The 20,092-nt window shown below is 43.8% G+C and overlaps 1 long non-coding RNA gene across 3 annotated transcripts; it reads left to right on the forward strand.

The window, feature by feature from the left end:
* The first annotated feature begins 1,017 nt into the window (after positions 1 to 1,017).
* Positions 1,018 to 10,233, forward strand: LOC115991503. 3 transcript variants are annotated; one of them, XR_004092213.1, is made up of 6 exons: positions 1,018 to 1,143; positions 1,927 to 2,017; positions 2,139 to 2,212; positions 2,536 to 2,681; positions 3,213 to 3,294; positions 4,099 to 10,233. It is a non-coding gene; the product is annotated as an uncharacterized LOC115991503 (long non-coding RNA). The 3 variants fall into 3 exon arrangements; XR_004092214.1 differs by having other exon boundaries at positions 1,927 to 1,993; XR_004092215.1 differs by lacking the exon at positions 1,927 to 2,017.
* Positions 10,234 to 20,092: the final 9,859 nt, after the last annotated feature.

The raw sequence follows: 20,092 nt of genomic DNA on the forward strand, positions 1-20,092 counted from the left end.
TTGGTATACTCGAGTATTGTGTAAATGGTACTCGAGTTTACCAAGCTCAAGTACCACATAATTTTTTTTTTAATCGCACAAATCCAACTCAGCAGTGCCACGATGGCAGAATTGATAAGGAACTTGAGTTTCTGAAACTCGAGTTCTGGAAAAAGTGATAGTTTGCTATTTATTTTCGAAACAGTGTTTTTTTGCTAAAAATTTCCAGAAAAGGTGGTATATGGCCATTTTGGCCATCAGTTTTAGCTATAGATTTCTTACAAAAAGCACATATCATAAAATTATAGAATATTCAATTCAACATACGCATGTGAAAATGAAATTAATAATAATTAAAATATAATAATTGAGCTCAATGATATCAAAATAAATGGGTAGAGAATCTACAATCTAAACTCCATACATAATGTAAAAGTTACTCAAATAACAAATTCATCAAAGAAAATCAAAAACATGTATGTACGCCCACAATAGGCTTAGCTAACTCTCCTTTTAGCTAAATACATCAAAAAAAAAAAAAAAAAAAAAAGTATTTATACACACAATATCCTACCCTCCCTATAATATCACTATTTTTTTTTTTTTTTTGGGGTCACGATAGACAAAGGATAATCACTAAATATCATCAAAATTTGAAAATAAAAACCTATCACAAAAACAACTTATTTATTTATGAGAAAAGAAAAATCAACTTTAATTTCACTTCAAACACTACTGATTATTTTTAATATATATAATAATAAATTTTTTTTTTTTAGTGGGCTAGAAAATACTAATGCTTATTTCGGTTTTAAAAATTTAATAATTATGGGCCCAATTAAAACGAGCACAGGCCCATACTGTTGAGCAGTGATCCAAGTCTGATCCAAGTCCAACTCGCTTTTGAATTTCAAAAAATGTTACCGTTATAGTTTAGCGACAGTCAAAAATCACGCCCCAAACCTGCTTTCCCATCTAGTTATAAATTGAAATCCCTCACATAAAGCCAGAATCTGTTTTATATTTGGAAATCAGAGAGAGAGAGAGAGAGAGAGAGAATGGCAAAAGGGTGAGGAGTGCAGAGAGTGCTAATCTGCAACCCAGCAAAAATTGAATTCGCTTCTACTTCTAGCATTGCTATATACTTTTCTCGCAACTCTCCAGGTACGCTATTCAATTCCCCAACCCCACTGCCTTTCTATGTTCATTATGTTCTATATTTTCTATGTAAAGGGTAACCCTATATGTATTCTGCGCATTGGTTTAGGGTAGTTAGACTTAGATTTCGTAATTTTTTTTTAATTATTATTATTTTTTTTTATTATTATTATTATTTTTTTTTTTTATATACCGTGCTGTGTTTGAGGGAAATTGTGGTTCTTGAAACTGAGATGAGTATGGATATGGATTGAATGATTCAATTTCTCTCTCTTATTATTCTGTGTGTATCTGTGACTCTATTCTTATGCATTCCTTTGTCAAAACTCAAAAGATCTAGAGAAAGAAGCTTCACTTTGTTTGTTTGATCCATAGGGTGATGGGGCAAAAGGGTTTTGCTTTTTGCCACGGTCATGGGTTCTTTCTCATGTAATTTCCTCTTAATTCGGGATTTGGACTTTGATTTTCATGAATGAAAAGTTTCTATGATGTTTTGAGCAACTGTTAGATTAATAATTGACAACATAGATTTTTTATTTTGAAAAATTGAAACTATTGCATGTTAATAGATTATTATCCCCAAGCTATATTCAAATGTTAAAATGAGATTGTATCAAATTAATTTTCTGTAAACAAAATTCTCAAGAATAAACCAAATTCAGTAAATAATATTGCTAAGGATCTTGTGAAATTCCAAATATGCATTTTTTTTTTTTTTAATATTATCTTCACAGGATATTAGTGGGCTTATAAACTGGTTACTAATTAAAAATTTCCTTGTATCACAAGGTTTATCGCACATGGTCTACACAAGAGTAGTGCAGTGTTGGTTTGAACATTCACTAGGGAACTATTGGTTGGTATCATTAAAACTTATCAAGTGAGAACATGTCCTTATGCTGTAATTTCATTTGGGATGCTATTAATGGGATTATTAGTAATTTCATACCAATTTTTAATTTTTAAATTTTTTTTTATTTATCATTTTGGTGCAAATATAGTAGCTGCTGCGGGTGCTGGGGCTGCCACTTCCATCACAACAAATCCATTGTGGGCTGTTAAGACCAGACTCCATGTAAGTTGGGTGTGCTTCTGTTTGTAATGTCTTGTCTCCTTTCAATAAAATTATATATATATATATATATATATTTATATATTATTCTGTTTGCACTCAAGAGTTTGTAGTTGAAGCTGTTTTATATTACATCTTGCACAACACAAACTTGTGTGTTGTTTCTAGATATGCTTCTTTTGTAACTCACTCTCAGCTGAATTGTTTTGAAGTGAGTCTTGTTTGAAAATTGTCCTCATTGTTTTGTAAGTATCATAGTTCTCATTTTTGTACTGGCTTCTTTATTAGCACATTATGGATAAATAATTATTTGTGGTAATTATCAGGATTTCCGGAAGGATTGGTTAATGATTTTGATGATAGTCACATCTTCTCGATCTGACATAAACATAAGACGTTTGGAGAAAGCTACAGGCTCCACCGGGAAGCAAGGATTATTATCAGAGGGAAATGCTGCTTACAATTGGTCCAGGTGTTCTATATATCTGACTTTGATAGTTTGCTAAATATCATAGTCCATTGTTGCAATAATTTACAACAATTAAAATTAATATTGCAGTTGCACTGAAAAGAAGACTCATGGTGAAATGCTTGAAGCTACCTTATTCCTACTTTTAATCATCACTATTGATTTCAGTCTAACACTTAATATCTGGCCATAAAAAGAAAGAGAAAAAGAAAAATCCAATAGTGATTTAAGAACTTAATGTTCCTTTTTCTATATAACATGTTGGAAAACCAAGAAGGTTAGTCCGAATAAGCCAGTGTCTTACTTTTCAGTGCATTTTTGAGACATTTCCAAGTTTAGTGGGCTAGGTCATCATAATCTCAAAGTGATATCTAAGTTGTTTATTTGCCTAAAACTGTTGAATTAGTTCAGAAGCATGTTAGCTTATATTGATAAAATTCACATATGATAAGCAATGATGACATGAATGCATACTTGGATTTCTGCAAAAGCGACAATAATGGCATATGTGCATCTCTTTCGCTTTTTATGCAGATGTGTTGATGAACTGGAATCTCAATTATCAAAGCATGGCAGTCTTAAAAAGCTCTATTTCTACCACCAGCACCTTACAGCGGTAATTTCTTGCATTCAATTTCTTTAACTTGTTTGCTAGGCTCCCCTTACTATAACCAAAACAATTACATTGTCAGATTGATATAGAATTTATTTATTCTTAAGTGCTATGTGTTGCTGACCTGGATCTTATATAAGTATGATTTGGTCTCTACATTCTCTCTCTCTCTCTCTCTCTCTCTCTCTCTTCCACAAAGATAAGTTTAACTTTATCTTCAATCCTTGTAATTTGCAACCTGCCATATGAGATATGAGATGAAGGGCTGTATAAGCCTGACATGGTAAGATGGGAAACAGGGTCTATATATGTTGATTTGTTGATTATGTGATATCAATGGACAAACTGATTTTGGGAAAAGTGGTTGACTTAGATAAGGGTATTAAAGAAAAAATAATAGAAAGGTGCCAAATTAAGGAAAGGGGAGCAATTAGAAGAATATTATCAACAAATAAACATATATAAACTTAGTTTTATATATATTCACTTTTTTTATACGATTATAGTGGATGGCAGTATTGTTTTTATTAGTCAATAAGATTTCCACCTATGACCTGTCCTGTCCCACCAATTTTACGAACTAAACCTGGGGCCTTAAAATGGCTAGCATTGTGGTTTATTGTCTTAAGTAGTCTTAAAATCTAAGGCATGAGCTGATGATTCTGTGCTCGAAAGCTGGTCAGAAAATGTGTTGTCTTTCATAAAATGATATGGCTGGTAATACCCAAGTTTCCCAATATATATCACATTTGGTTTATGTTTCATTGAGGTGTTTTGGATATTCATTTATTTTTCATCTTTATTCAGACACAAGGAATGAGGCGGGATGTATTTCCTTACAAAGGTATGGTTTCTGCATTGACAAGGATAGCACATGAGGAAGGCATTCGAGAATTGCATAGGTAAGTTCTTCCTTACTTTGATGTGTATTATGTGAGTTTGCAAATAACCATTATCTGGGATCCAATCCTAAATACATTTATGAGTAATTGTGGTAATTAATGCGGCTAGCTACTCTTTTACTTCAACCGGTTATAAACTAGTTATATTATAAATGGCAAAATTTAAGTACAATACCTTATGTGCTGTTCTTTAGGTTCCCCTCTTAAGATTTAACCATATGGCTACTTAACTAAAAAATATACTTCCATCCTATGAAAAAAAATCCACATGACAGAATTTTAAAAGGGGAACCTAAGGAACAACACTTAAGTATTGTACTTAAGTCTTGCTCTATTATAAAATAAAATAAAATAAATTGTTAGAATGTGTGAGGAACATGCACCATTTTGATTGATTCTCACTATTGCATAAAAAGGTTATATAATTTGTCCTAGAAATTATGTGAAAACTAAGTGGTAGTGTTATTTTTTATTTTTTGGTAATGAGAGTTACTGATTAAGAGGGTCTGCCTCTAGTACATGAGGTATACATGATGTAGTGTTAAAGAATTACAATGAAAGAAAATAGTTACAATAAGAAAGAGAGAAAATCAATAAAATCTAAAATGACTAAAATTAACTTGTTTTATTCTCTTGTGAATTTCAAGTAACAAAAGGATAAACAAACATGTAATCATGAGTGTTCTTTGGAAATTCTAAAGCTACAAGTAGATAGATAACCGTTTTAATAAAAACAACTATAAATTCTTGAATTTGAATTGTAGTGAGGACAGAGTTATATAGATGATCAGTTTTGATTGCAAGTGTGTTTTCTTGAATTTGTTTTTTACAATTGGTGGTATTGAGCTCTTTTATTGCATTCAATTTGTTTATAGTGGGCCAATATAGATATGACATCTAGCTGTTAGATATGCATAGCGGACAATTTTGTCTTCCCTTTCTGGTTGACAGCCTTGTTCAATGGGATTTGCTACTGGAAGAAAAGCATTCTTAGTGTGTGGGTTTTCCTATGAAACTAGTCTCTTTTCTATTTCTTATGATGATTGATTGTCCTCCAAGCAGGGCGGCGCAGCCTATGGCCTTAGGGCTCATAGAAGTGAATGTGTCTTAATAGATATTACACAACTTATATCTATTCTATCTTCCTCTGTTTGTCATTTGTCATCTCTATTTTCATGGTAGTTGGCATAGTCATCTGTTGCTCCCTATAACATTTTTTTTTATTGACCATACTTCACTAGTGTCCTCTAGTATTGACCATACCTCACAAGTGAACTAAGTGGAACATCTAAAAATTCAGAAAAAGTTGTTCTCCTCGTTGTTCTCCACTAATGACCATACAAGGCCATGGCATGCCCACATGCATGCTCCCAAGTTTATGAAAACTGCCATAGGGAAGCAGCCATGGCAAAGGTACACAGCTAAGATCAAGATAGCACCCATGGGCAAGGCAGCCACGGCTAAGGCATGTAGCCAAAGCCAAGGAATCTCCCATAGGCAAGCAGCAAAGGCCAAGGTAGCCCCTGTGGGCAAACTACCAAGACCAAGGCATGTTGGCTTACCCAAATAAACTTCTTTCAAAAAAAAAAAAAAAATTCTTTTGGAAAAGCCCTTCCCTCATTTGGTGAAATAACCCACCATTGAGCAAGCAGCCAAGGCTATAAGGCAGCCCCCGTGGGCACATTGCCAAGGACATAGCATGCCCACATGCATGCTCCCAGGACCATGAAAGCCTCCATAGGAAAGCAGCCATGGCAAAGGCACATAGCCAAGATCAAGGCAGCACCTATAGGCAAGGCCATCATGGCTACAAAGATAACCTCCATTGAGAATAAATAAATAAAATAAAATAAAATAAAATAAAAACTTTCTTGTAAAAAACCCTTTTTGGAAAAAACCCTCATTAGGAAAAATAACCACCCTCCAATGGGCAAGTAGTAAAGGCCATGGCATGCCCATGTGAATGCCCCTAAGGCCATGACAGCCCCCATGGGAAAGCAGCCATGGCAAAAGTAGGTAGCCAAGGCAGCCCTCCAATGGGCAAGCGGCCAAGGCAGCCCTTGTGACACGTTGCCAAGGACATGGCATCCATGACACAACCCCTATGGGAAAGCTGCTATGGCAAAAGGCACTAGCCAAGATAAAGGCATCACCAACTAGCAAGACTATGGTATGCAATCAAAGCTAAAGCAAGCTCCATAGGCAAGCAACAAACATTAAGGAAACCCCATGGGCATGCTGCCATGGCCAAGGGCAAGGTAGCTATGGCCAAGGCACACAGCCAAGGCAGCCCCCATAGGCATGCAACAAACATTAAGGAAACCCCCATGGGCATGCTACCATGGCCAAGGGCAAGGTAGCTATGGCCAAGGCACACAGCCAAGGCAGCCCCCATAGGCATGCTGCCTTTTGATAAAACCCTCATTTGGGAAAATAACTCTCGAATGCTCTCAAGGCCATGGCATGATAGGGAAGCAGCCCAGGAAGCAGCCAAGGCATGGGCAAGGCTACCATAGTTAAGGCATGCAACAAAGGCCAAGGCAGCCCCCGTAAGCGCATGCCAAGGCCAAGGTATGCTACCTACCCAAATAACCTCATTTGAGGAGGAAAAAAAAAAAAAAAAAACCTTACTTGGAAAAATTACCCTCCAATGGGCAAGTAGGCAAGGCTAGCCACCATGGGCACACTGCCAAGGCCATGGCATGCCCACCACATGCATGTTCCTAAGGCCATGACAACAGCAATGGAATGTTCCTAAGGCCATGACAACAACAATGGAGAAGCAGCCATAATAGAGGCAAGGCAGCCCATAGCTTAGGCAGGCAGTCAAAGCCAAGGAAGCGCCCATAGGCAAGCAACAAAGGCAAATGTAGCCCCAATGGGCATGCTGCCAAGGCCAACATTGGCCTGCCCAAATATCCTCCTTTAAGAACAAAACCTTCTTTTAGGAAAAACCCTCCAACGGGCAAGTAGCCAAGGCAAAGGCACTAGCCAATAGCCAAGATGAAGGCATCATCCACTAGCAAGGTAGCCATGGCTAAGGCATGTAGTCAAATCCAAGGCCCAAAGGCAAGCAGCAAACACCAAGGAAGCTCCCATGAGCATGCTACCAAGGCCAAGGTATGCTACCCTGCCTAAATAACCTCCATTGAGAGAGAGAGAGAGAGAGAGAGAGAGAGAGAGAGAGAGAGAGAGAGAGAGAGAGAGAGAGAGAGAGAGAGAGAGAGAGAGAGAGAGATTTTTGGATAAAACCTTTGTTTGGGAAAGAAACTCTCGAATGCTCCCAAGGCCATGACAGTCCTCATGGGGCAGCAACCAAGAACAAGGCAGCCCCCGTGGGCATGTAGCCAAGGCCAAATAACCTCATTTTAGGGGGGGGGGGGGGGAACTTCTTTTAAAAAAAAAATTTAAAGAAAACCCTTTAATTGGAGGAAAAATAATCCTACAGCGAACAAGTAAGCAAGGCCAAAGAAGCCCCCATGAGCACGCTGCCAAGGCCATGGCATGCCCAAATGCATGTTCCCAAGGCCATGATAGCTGTATTGGGGAAGCAGCCATGGCAAAGGCATATAGCCAAACCTAAGGAAGCCCACATAGGCAAGCAGTAAAGGCAAGGTAGCCCCCATGGACATGCTACCAAGGCCAAAGGATTTGGCCTGCCCAAATACCCTCCTTTAAGAACAAAAACCTTCTTTTGAAAAAAAAAATAAAAAATTTCAATTGGGAAAATAACCTTCCAATGGACAGCAGCCAAGGCCATGGTAGCCCCTATGGGTGGGGTACGTTTCCAAGGACATGGCATGCCTACACGCATGCTCCCAAGGCATCCCCCATGCCCACAAGGGCATGCTGCCAGGCCAAGGCATGGTGGCCTATCCAAATAACCTACCTTAGGATCGCCACTACAATTGACTGACGGAGCTGATGTTGGCAAACAAAACGCAAAGAGAGTTCTGACTCCGATGCGGTGCAGTAATTGAAGCAACAAATCCGAAACCGAACCGACCCCTGTTTCAGATGTTTGGAACTTTGGATACGTCTCCACCATGTTGCATGCCACCGTTCTTCTTCTTCTCTTCTTCGTTTTGCACTTGTTCTTCTTCGTTCTGCAGTGCACTGGTCTAGTCTTTTATTACTCTTGTAATTTCTAGTTTCTATTGTCTTCTAGAGATATTAGTACTCTTTTAAAGTTTTTGTCTTTTAACGTTTCAACTTTTATGACCCCCACACGTGTCTAGCTTTGGAAATGACAAAAGAAAAGCTTTAAAAAAAAAAAAAATCCAAGTATCAGACTTAGATATTACTCTATTTTCCCACCATTGTGTAGGTCCATTGTGTAGGTATATTAATATTTATTTATACTAAAAAAAAAAGAATCATTATTAATGCTACGTTTACAATATTTTAACAATAGAAGCTATAAACTAGTAAAAATAGAAGCTTAAACTATAAACTATAAACTTAGTAATATTTATAATTTATTATCAATTTTTAAACACTTGTTTGGACTTTGTAGTGTTACATTGTTACTTTAGTCCCATTGAATACTGAATAGGTTGAAAGGATTTATTTATTTATTTATTATAAAAATAAAAAAATAAAAAAAACAGAATTTTTAATGTTTCAAATCGACTAAACCGAATAAACCGAGCCAACCAAACCACACCGCTATAGGTTGGAAAACCGACCCTAATCAGTAGGAATCGGTTTTAATTATGAGAAAACCAATCCCTATTGGTTCAGTAACAATTTTGAGAAAAAACCGAGCCGATCAAACTGCGCACACCCCTAGCTAAGGCCATGGTAGCCTAGGTGGGCACGCAACCAAGGCCGTGGCATGCCCATGTGCATGTTCCCAAAGCCATGATAACCCCCCAAGGTAAGCAGCCATGGCAAAGGCACACAAAGGTCAGGGTAGCCCCAGTGGGTATGCTGGCCTACCCAAATAACCTCCATTGAGAAAAAAAATCTTCTTCTGGAAAAAAAAACCCTCACTTGGGAAAATAAACCATAAGTGGGCAAGCAGCCAAGGCAAAGGCAACCCTTGTGGACACATTGCCAAGGCCATTGCATGCCCACCTGCATGCATCCAAAGCCATGACAATCCCCATGGGGAAGCAGCCATGGCAAAGGCACAGAACCAAAATCAATGAAGCACCCACGGGCCAGAGGTAAAAGTCGAGACAACCCTCGTGGGCACATTGCCATGGCCATTACATGCTGACCTGCCCAAATAACCTCCTTTGGGAAAATGACCAATTTTTAGAGAAAAGCCTTATTTGTGAAAATAACCCTCTAATGTGCAAGCAGTTAAGACCAAGGCAACCACTGTGGGCATGTTGCCAGGGCCATGGGCAAGCAGCCAAGGCAAAGGCAACCCTCGTGGACATGTTGCCAAGGCCATTACATGCTGACCTGCCTAAATAACCTCCTTTTAGAGAAAAGCCTTATTTGTGAAAATAACCCTCTAATGTGCAAGCAGTTAAGACCAAGGCAACCATTGTGGGTATGCTGCCAGGGCCATGGCAAACCCCATGGCAAAGCAACCATAGCAAAGGCACGTAGCAAAGATCAGAGTAGCACCAATGGGAAAGGCGGCCATGGCTAATAAGGCACGCCGCCAATGCCAAGGCAACTCCCTTAGGCAAGAAGCAAAGGCCAAGGCATAATGGCTAGCCCAAATTACCTCATTTGAAAAAAAAAAAAACACTTTCTTTTGGGAAAATAACCCTCCAATGGACAAGCAGCCAATGCCAAGCTAGCCTTCATAGCCATGTTGCCAAGGCCATGGCATGCCCACATGCATGTTCCCAAGTCCATAGTAACCTCCATGAGGAAGCAGCCATGGCAAAGCCATCCAGCCAAGATCAAGACAACACCGTGGGCAAGGTCGCCACGGCTAAGACACGTAGCCACGACCATGTTAGCCCTTATAGGCAAGAAGCAAAGGCTAAGGCAGCCCCCGTGGGCACTCTGCCAAGGACAAGGCATGTTAGCTTACCCAAATGAGCTCCTTTAAGGGAGGGGAAAAAAAAAAAAACCTTATTTTAGGGAAAACCTCTCATTTGGGAAAGTAAACCCCCTGACGAGTAAGCAGCCAAAGCCATGGCAGCCCCTATGGGCATGTTGCCAAGGTTGTGGCCTGCCTACGTCTAGGCCATGAAAACCTTAATGAGGAAGCAGCCATGGCAAAGTCACGCAGGCAAGGCTAAGGCGGCATCCCTCATAGGCAAGCAGGAAAGGCCAAGGCAACCCCATGTGCACGCTACTAAGGCTAAAGCACGCTGGTATGCCTAAATAACCTCCTTTGGGAAAATAACCCACTAAAAAAAAATTTTAAAAAAAAATTTGGAAAATAACCATCCAATAGGCAAGCCAAGGCCAATGTAGCACCCATAGGCATTCTGCCAAGGCCATGGCAAGCCCATGTGCATGCTTCTAAGGCCATGATGCAGCCATGACAAAGCCACACAACCAAATTCAAGGTAGCACCTATGGGCAAGGCTACCATGGCTATGGCATGTAGAAGGCATCCCTCATAGGCAAGCAACAAAGGCCAAGTCTGCCCCAATGGGCACGCTACCAAGGCTATGGCATGGTGGCCCTACCTAAATAACCTACTTTGGGAAAATATCCCCCTTTTTGAAAAACCCTTATTTGGGAAAACAACCATCCAATGGGCAAGCAGCCAGGGCCATGGTAGCCTCGGTGGGCACATAGCCAAGGCCATGGCATACCCATGTGCATGTTCTCAAAGCCATGATAACCCCCAAAGGTAACCATCCAATAGGCAAGCCGCACCCATGGGCATTCTGCCAAGGCCATGGCAAGCCCATATGCATGCTTCTAAAGCCATGAAGCAGCCATGGCAAAGCCACACAACCAAATTCAAGGCAGCACCTATAGGCAAGGCTACCATGGCTATAGCATGTAGCCAAGGCCAAGGCACATAGGCAAGCAATAAAGGCCAAGTTTGCCCCTATGGGCACGCTGCCAAGGCCAAGGCAAGGTGGCCCTACCTAAATAACGTACTTTGGGAAAATATCCCCCTTTTTGAAAAACCCTTATTTGGGAAAACAACCATCCAATGGGCAAGTAGCCAGGGCCATGGTAGCCCCAGTGGGCATGCAGCCAAGGTCATGGCATGCCCATGTGCATGTTCCCAAAGCCATGATAACCCCTAAAGGTAAGCAGCCATGGCAAAGGCATGCAAAGGTCAGGGTAGCCCCTGTGGTAAGGGTCATCAAATAGCCCATGACCCATGGGCTGGCCCAGTAGCCCGCTAGCCCACCAGGCTAATGGGCAGCCCAGCCCGGTAATATTGAAGCCCGTGGGCAGCCTAGTAGCCCAATGGAACAGGTTATGGGTTGGTTTCTTTACCCATGGGCGCCCGGTGGGCCGGCCCGTTAGCCCAGCCTAGTAGCCCAACCCGTTAGCCTGACTCATTGCCCAAAATTTATAACAAAATAATTTGGGGGTTGGGTGGGTGAGGGATTGAACTTTAGACATTATAAAAACTTTAAGACCACACACCTAACCACTAAATACTTGGAATGATTGTGATACAATATGCATAATAAATATATATTTTGGTATTAGTCTAGTAGCTTTGATTTTAAAATAAAGTTATTAATATGACTGTTGCCCTACCTCTGTGCCTCTGGAAAGAAAGTCATTCTTTCCTTTGATAAATTCCAATTCTTTCCTTATAAGTCACAATTATAGAAGAAATTCCTTAAAAAAAAAAAAAAAAAAAATACCGTTGGTTGGAAGAAATTCTTTCCTTAATGAGTTGATATTGGATTATTCATATATTTCCTTTAAGAATTGATATTTTATTCTTCAAATATTTCCTTTAAGAGTTGATATTTAATTCAATGTACTTATTTATTCTTATCAATAAAAGTTAATTAATCTTATTTTAGTACCTTTTTAAGAGGTATGTCTTAGTATTTTTTTTTTAATAGAATCTTTTTAGTAGATTTAATTGTTCAATTTGATAGTTTGTAATAATATATAATTATAATTTTTTTGGTTAAATTTTTATAACCCCATTGAAGACCTGATAAAAATGCCCATGGGTAGCCCATTAAACCTACCTCACTAGCCCGGCCCTCTAAAGCCCAAATGGGCATTGCCCATGGATAAGACCATGGGCTAGGGTTTTTTCATCTAGCCCGGCCCGACCCAACCCATTGACTAGTCAACAGCCCGTTAAGCCCAGCCCATTAGATCCATGGGTCAAGTAAAAACGGGTCGGGCCAGCCCGACCCGGCCCATTGACAAGGCCTACCCTGTGGGTATGTTGCCAAAGCCAAGGCATACTGGGCTACCCAAATAACCTCCATTGAGAAAAAAATCTTCTTCTGGAAAAAACCCTCACTTAGGAAAATAAACCTTTAATGTGCAAGTAGCCAAGGCAAAGGCATCCCTCGTGGAGACGTTGCTAAGGCCATTGCATGCCCACTTGCATGCATCTAAGGCCATAACAGTCCCCATGGCAAAGGCACACAACCAAAATCAATGAAGCACCCATGAGCCAGGCCACCATGGCTAAGGCACGTAGCCAAGGCTAAGGCAACCCTCATAGGAAAGTAGTAAAGGCCAAGCTAGCCCTTGTGGGCACACTACCATGGCCATTACATGCTAACCTGCCCAAATAACCAACTTTGAGAAAATAATCTCCTTTTAGAGAAAAGTCTTATTTGTGAAAATAACTCTCTAATGTGCAAGAAGCCAAGACCAAGGCAACCACCGTGGCATGTTGCCAGGGCCATGGCATGCCCACTGGCATTCTCCCAAGGCCATGACAAACCCCATGGTGAAGCAATCATAGCAAAGGCACGCAGCCAAGATCAAGGCAACCCCAATGGGAAAGGCGGCCATGGCTAAGTAATGCCGCCAACGCCAAGGCTACTCCTTTAGGCAAGATGCAAAGGCCAAGCTAGCCCATGTGGGCATGCTGCCAAGGCCATGGCATGCCCACATGCATGTTCCCAAGTCCATGATAACCCTCATAGGGAAGCAACCATGGCAAAGCCATCCAACCAAGATCAAGACAACACCCGTGGGCAAGGTCGCCACGGCTAAGGCATGCAGCCACGACCATGTTAGCCCTCATAGGCAAGAAGCAAAGGCTAAGGTAGCCCCTGTGGGCACGTTGCCAAGTCCGTGGCATGCCCACGTCTAGCCCATGACAGCCCCAAGCAAGGCCAAGGCATCCCTTATAGGCAAGCAGGAAAGGCCAGCCCCCGTGGGCACGTTGCCAAGGCTAAAGCACGTTGGTCTGCCCTATTTTGGAAAATAACCATCCAATGGGCAAGCCAAGCCAAGGCCAATGTAGCACCCATGGGTTGGCAAGCCCATATGTATGCTTCTAAGGCCAGAACCTCCATAAGGAAGCAGCCACGACAATGCTACACAACCAAATTCAAGGCAGCACCCATGGGCAAGGCTACTATGACTATGGCATGTAGCCAAGGCCAAGGCACCCCCCACAGGTAAGCAACAAGGGCTAAGTCTGCCCCCGTGGGCACGTTGCCAAGGCCAAGACATGCTGGCCTGCATAAATAACCAACTTTGGGAATATAACCCCCTTTTAGAAAAACCCTTATTTGAGAAAATAATCATTCAATGGACAAGCAGCCAGGGCCATGGTAGCCCCGATGAGCACGATGCCAAGGCCATGGCATGCCCAAATGCATGTTCCCAAGGCCATGACAACATCCATGGGCAGGCAGCCATGGTAAAAGCATGCGGCCAAGATCAAGGTAGCACCAACAGGCAAGCAATAAAGGCCTAGGACAAGGCATGCTAGACTGCCCAAATAACCTCCACTAAGAAACAAAAAAAAAATCTTTTTATGGAAAAAAACCCTCATTTAAGAAAGGAACCCTCCAATGGGCAAGTAGCCAAGGCAAAGGCAGCCCTCGTGGACACCGTGCCAAGGCCATGGCATGCCTACCTGCATGCTCCTAAGACCATGACAGTCCCCATGGGATCCATGGCAAAGGCACACAGCCAAGATCAAGGAAGCACCCATGATCCTAGCCACCGTGGGTAAGCCATGCAGCCAAGGCTAAGGCATACCCCATAGGCAAGCAACAAAGGCTGAGGTAGCCCTCATGGGCATGCTGCCAAGGTCATTGCATACTGACCTACCCAATAACCTCATTTTAGAAAAAAAAAAAAAAAAACTTATTCGTGGAAATAACCCTCTAATGGGCAAGTAGCTAAGGCCAAGGTAGCCTCCGTGGGCACGTTGCTAAGGACATGGCATGCCCACGTGCGTGCTCCTAAGGCCATGACTGCTCCTATAGGGAAGCAGCAATGGAAAAGACATATAGCCAAGATCAAGGTAGCACCCATAGGCAAGGCCGCCATGGCTAAGCCACGCAGCCAAGGCCAAGGCAACCCTCGTGGTACGCAGCCAAGGCAATGGCATGCCCACGTGCATTCCCCTGAGGCCATGATAGCCCCTATGGGAAAGCTGCCATGGAAAGGCACTAGCCAAGATAAAGCATCACCTAATAGCAAGGCAGTCATGGCTAAGGCATGCAGTCAAAGCCAAGGCAGCCTCTTTAGGCAAGAAGCAAACACCAAGGCAACCCCAATGGGCACGCTACCAAAACCAAGGCATGCTGGCCAGCCCAAATAACCTCCTTTAAGGAAAACCCTTAATTGGGAAAATAAATCTCGAATGCTCCCAAGGCCATGTATGCCAACGTCTATACATCCAATGCCATGATAGTCCTTATGGGGGAAACAGCCATGGCAGCCCCTACAGGAAAGCAGCAAAGGCCAAGGCAACCCCCGTGAGCACGCTGTCAAGGCCAAGGTATGCTGGCCTGCCTAAATAACCTCATTTGAAAAAAAAAAACCTTACTTGGAAAAATAACGCTCCAATAGGCAAGGATGCATGGCCAAAGTAGCTACCATGGGCACGTTGCCAAGGCCATAACATGCCTACTTGCATGGCAAAGGCATGTAGCCAAGATCAAGGTTGTACCCAGAGGCTATGTAGCCACAGCTTAGGCATGTAGTCAAAGCCAACGAAGCGCCCATAGGCAAGCAGCAAAGGCTGAGGCAGCCATTATGGGCATGCTGCCAAGGCCAAGGCATTTTGGCCTGCCCAAATACCCTCCTTTAAGAACAAAACCTTCTTTTGGAAAAAACCTTTAATTAGGAAAATAATCCTCTAATGGGCAAGCAGCCAAGGCCAAGGCAGCCCCTGTGGCACGTTGCAAAGGCCATGGCATGCCCACATGCATGCCCCTGAGGCCATGATAGCCCCTATGGGGAAGCTGCCATGGAAAAGGCACTAGCCAAGATGACGACATCACCCACTAGTAAGGTAGCCATGGTTAAGGTACGCAATCAAATCCAAGGCAGCCCCCCATAAACAAGCAGCAAACACCAAGGCAGCCCCTATGAGCGTGCTGCTAAGGCCAAGGCATGTTGGCTTGCCCAAATAACCTCTATTGAGGGGGGAAAAAAACACTTCTTTTGGATAAAACCCTCATTTGGAAAAATAATTCTCAAGTGCTCCCAAGGCCATGGCATGCCCGCATGCCATGGCCATGACAAATAGTCCTCATGGGCAAGCAGCCATGGCAAAGGCACACACACAGCCAAGATTAAGGCAACACCCATGGCCAAGATGGCCTTCGTGAGCATGCTGCCAAGGCCAAGAACCTCATTTGAGGAAAAAAAAAAACCTTCTTTTAGGGGGGGGGGGGAAACCTTTGGAAAAATAACCCCCCAATGGGAAGGCAGACAAGGCCAAAGCAACCACCATGGGCACATTGTCAAGGCCATGGCAAAGCCACACAGACAAGTTCAAGGCAACACCCATGGGCAAGGTCACCATGGTTAAGGCACGCAGCCAAGGCCAAGGCATCCCCCAGAGGCAACCAACAAAAGCCAAGGCCGCCCCCGTGGGCACTCTGCTAAGGCCAAGGAATGCTGGCCTGCCCGTATAGCCTCCTTTGGGAAAATAAACCCCTTTTAGACCCTTATTTTGGAAAATAACCACCATCCAATGGGCTAGTAGCTAAGGCCAAGCTAGCCCCCGTGGGCACACTCCCAAGTTCATGATAGCCCCTATGGGGAAGTAGCCATTGCAAAGCCACCTAGCTAAGATCAAGGTAGCACCCATGGGCAAGGTTGCCACGGCTAAGGTCTGCAAAGGCCAAGGCAAGAAGCAAAGGCCAAGGTAGCCCCTGTGGGCATTCTGCCAAGGACAAGGCAACTTCTTTTGGAAAAAAACCCTCATTTGGGAAATTAACCCTTCGATGTACAAGCAGCCAAGGCCATGACATGACCACCCAATGGGCAAGCAGCCAAGGTCAAGGTAGCACCTGTGGGCATGCTGCCAAGACCATGGCAAGCCCACAAGCCCATATGCATGCTCCCAAGGCCATGACAACCTCCATGAGGAAGCAGCCACGATAAAGTCGTACAACCAAATTCAAGGCAGCACACATGGGTGAGGCCACCAAAGCAATGGCACGTAGCGAAGGCCAAGGCATCCCTCATAGGCAAGCAGCAAAGGCCAAGTCTACCATCGTGGGCATGCAGCCATGGCCAAGGCATGTTAGCTTACCCAAATAACCTACTTTGGGAAGATAACCTCATTTTAGAAAAGAAAAACCCTTATTTGGAAAAATAACTATCCAATGTGTAAGTAGCCAGGATCATGGTAGCCTTGGTGGGCACACTGCTAAGGCCATGGCATGCCCATGTGCATGTTCTCAAGGCCATGATAACCCCATGGGCAAGCAGCCATGGCAAAGGCACACAGCCAAAATCAAGGCATCACCTATAAGCAAGCAGCAAAGGCCAAGGTAGCGCCTATGGGTATGCTGCCTAGGCCAAGGCGTCCTAGCCTGCCCAAATAAGCTCCAAAGAGAAAAAGAAAAATCTTCTTTTGGAAAAAAAAAAAAAAAAAAAACCCTCATTTGGGAAAATAACCCTCCAATAGGCAAGTAACTTAACCTAGGCAAAGTTAGCCCCCATGGACACATTGCCAAGGCCATGGCATGCCCACCTGCATGCTCCCAAGGCCATGACAATACCCATAGGGAAGCAGCCATGGCAAAGGCACACATCCAAGATGAAGGAAGCACCCATGGGCCAAGCCGCCATGGTTAAGACTTGTAGCCAAGGCCAAGGCAGCCTTCGTGGGCACGCTACCAAGGCCATTGCATGCTGACCTACCTAACCAAAATAACCTTCTTTTAGAAAAAAAAACCATATTTGTGAAAATAACCCTTTAATGGGCAAGCAGTCAAGACCAAGGCAATCCTTGTGGGCATGCTGCCAACGCCATGGCATGCCCCTTTGTATGCTCCCAAAGCCATGACAACCCCCATGGGGAAGTAGCCATACCAAAGGCACATAGCCAAGAACAAAGCAGCACCCATAAGCAAGGCGGCCATAGCTAAAGCATGCCACCAAAGCCAAGGCAACTTCCATAGGCAAGAAGCAAAGGCCAAGGTAGCCCCCGTGGGCACGCTGCCAAGGCCAAGGCATGATGGCCTGCCCAAATAACCTCATTTGAAAAAAAAAAAAAAAAAAAAATCTTTTGGGAAAAAACTCTCATTTCGAAAAATAATCCTACAATAGGCAAGCAGCCAAGGTCAAAGTAGCCCTCGTGGACAAGTTGCCAAGGCCATGGCCTGCTCACATGCATGCTTCCAAAGCCATGACAGCCCCCATAGGAAAGTAGCTATGGCAAAGCCACATAACCAAACTCAATGCAGCACCCACCCATAGGTAAGGGCTTCATGGCTAAGGCACGTAGCCAAGGCCAAGACATCCCCATAGGTAAGCAGCAATGGCCAACGCAGCCCCCGTGGGCACTCAGTCAAGGCCAAGGCATGCTCGCCTGCCTAAATAACTCTTATTTTGAAAAATAACCATCCAATGGGCAAGCAGCCAAGGCCAAGCTATCCCCCACGGGCACACTAGCAAGGCCATAGCATGCTTACATGCATGTTCCCAAGTCCATGATTGCCCTTATAGGGAAGCAATCATGGCAAAGCCACCCAGCCAAGATTAAGGCAGCACCCGTGGGTAAGGCCACCATGGCTAAGGCACACACTTATGGCCATGGTAGCCCTCAGAGGATTTAATAAAAAAAAAAATAAAAAAATAAAAAAAAAATAAAAAAAATAAAAAAAACCCTTCTTTTCAAGAAAACACTCATTTGGGAAATATCACTCCAAAAGGCTAGTAGCCAAGGCCAAGGTAGCCCCCGTGAACACGTTGCCAAGGTCATGGCTTACCCATGTGCATGCTTCCAAGGCTATGACAACCCCCATGGGGAAGCAGCCATGGCAAAGCCACACAATCATGTTCAAGGTAGCACCAAGGCCACAACAGCTAAGGTATGCAGCCAAGACCAAGGCATCCCCCAAAGGAGAGCAGTAAAAGTCAAGGCAGACCCCGTTGGCATTCTGCTAAGGCCAAGGCATGCTGGCCTACCCAAATAAGCTCCTGTGGGAAAGTAACCCCACCCCCTTTAGAAAAAACCCTATTTTGGAAAATAATCATCCAATGGGCAAGCAGGCAAGGCCCAGGAAGGTAGCTCCCATGGGCATGCTATTAAGGTAATGGCAAGACTACGTGCATGCTCCAAAGCCTTGATAGCCTCCACGGGGAAGCAGCCACGGCATAGCCACACAGCCAAGTTCAAGGTAGCACCTTTAGGCAAGGCCACCACGGCTAAGGCACGTAGACAAGGCCAACACATCCCCCATAGGCAAGTAATAAAGGCCAAGTCTGCCGCCGTGGGCATGCTGCCAAGGCATGCTAGCCTACCCAAATAACCTACATTGGGAAAATAAACCCAACTATAGAAAAACCTTTATTTGGGAAAAGAACCATCCAATGGGCATGCTACTAGGGCCATGGTAGCCCAAGTGGGCACGCTGCCAATGCCATGGTATTCCCACGTGCATAATCCTAAAGCCTTGATAACCCTCATAGGGAAGCAAAGGCATGCAGCCAAGATCAAGACAGCACCCATAGGCAAGCGGCAAAGGCATGTTGCCTAGGCCAAGGCATGCTAGCCTGCCCAAATATCGTCCTTTGAGGGGGGCGAAAGAGAAAAAAAAAAACTTCTTTTGGAAAAAACCCTCATTTAGGAAAGTAACCATCCAATGGGCAAGCAGCCAAGGCAAAGGAAGCCCCCGTGGATACAATGCCAAGGCTATGGCATGCCCACGTGCATGCTCCAAAGGCCATGATAGCCCCCATAGGGAAGCCATCTTGGCAAAAGCACACAGCCAAGATCAAGGCAACACCCATGGGCTAGACCGCCATGACTAAGGCACGCATCTAAGGCCAAGGCATCCCCTAGAGGCAAGCAGCAATGGCTAAGACAACCCCCGTGGGCATGCTGCCATGGCCAAGGCATTCTGGCCTATCCAAATAACATTCTTTGGGAAAATAGCCTCCTTTTAGAAAAAACCCATATTTGAGAAAATAACCCTTTAATGGCTAAGCAGCCAAGGCCATGTCATGCCCAACTACATGCTCCTAAGGTCACGACAGTCCTTATGGGCACGCAACCATGGAAAAGCATACAACCAAGATCAAGGCAACACCCATGGGCCAGGCCGTCATGGCCAAGGCCAAGGCAGCCCTTATAGGCAAGTAGTAAAGGCCAAGGCAGCCCTCATGGGCACGCTGCCAAGTCCATTACATGCTGGCCTACCCAAATAATCTTCTTAGGGAAAGCAACCCCCGTGGACACGCTGCCAAGGCCATGTCATGCCCACTTGTATGCTCCCAAGGCCACGACAACCCTCATGGGGAAGCAGCCATAGCAAAAGCAAGCAGTCAAGATCAAGACAGCATGCATGGGCAAAGCAACCATGGCTAAGGCACACTAC

This window comes from Quercus lobata, chromosome 5 (assembly GCF_001633185.2).
Source record: "Quercus lobata isolate SW786 chromosome 5, ValleyOak3.0 Primary Assembly, whole genome shotgun sequence".
In the NCBI taxonomy this organism is placed as follows: domain Eukaryota; kingdom Viridiplantae; phylum Streptophyta; class Magnoliopsida; order Fagales; family Fagaceae; genus Quercus; species Quercus lobata.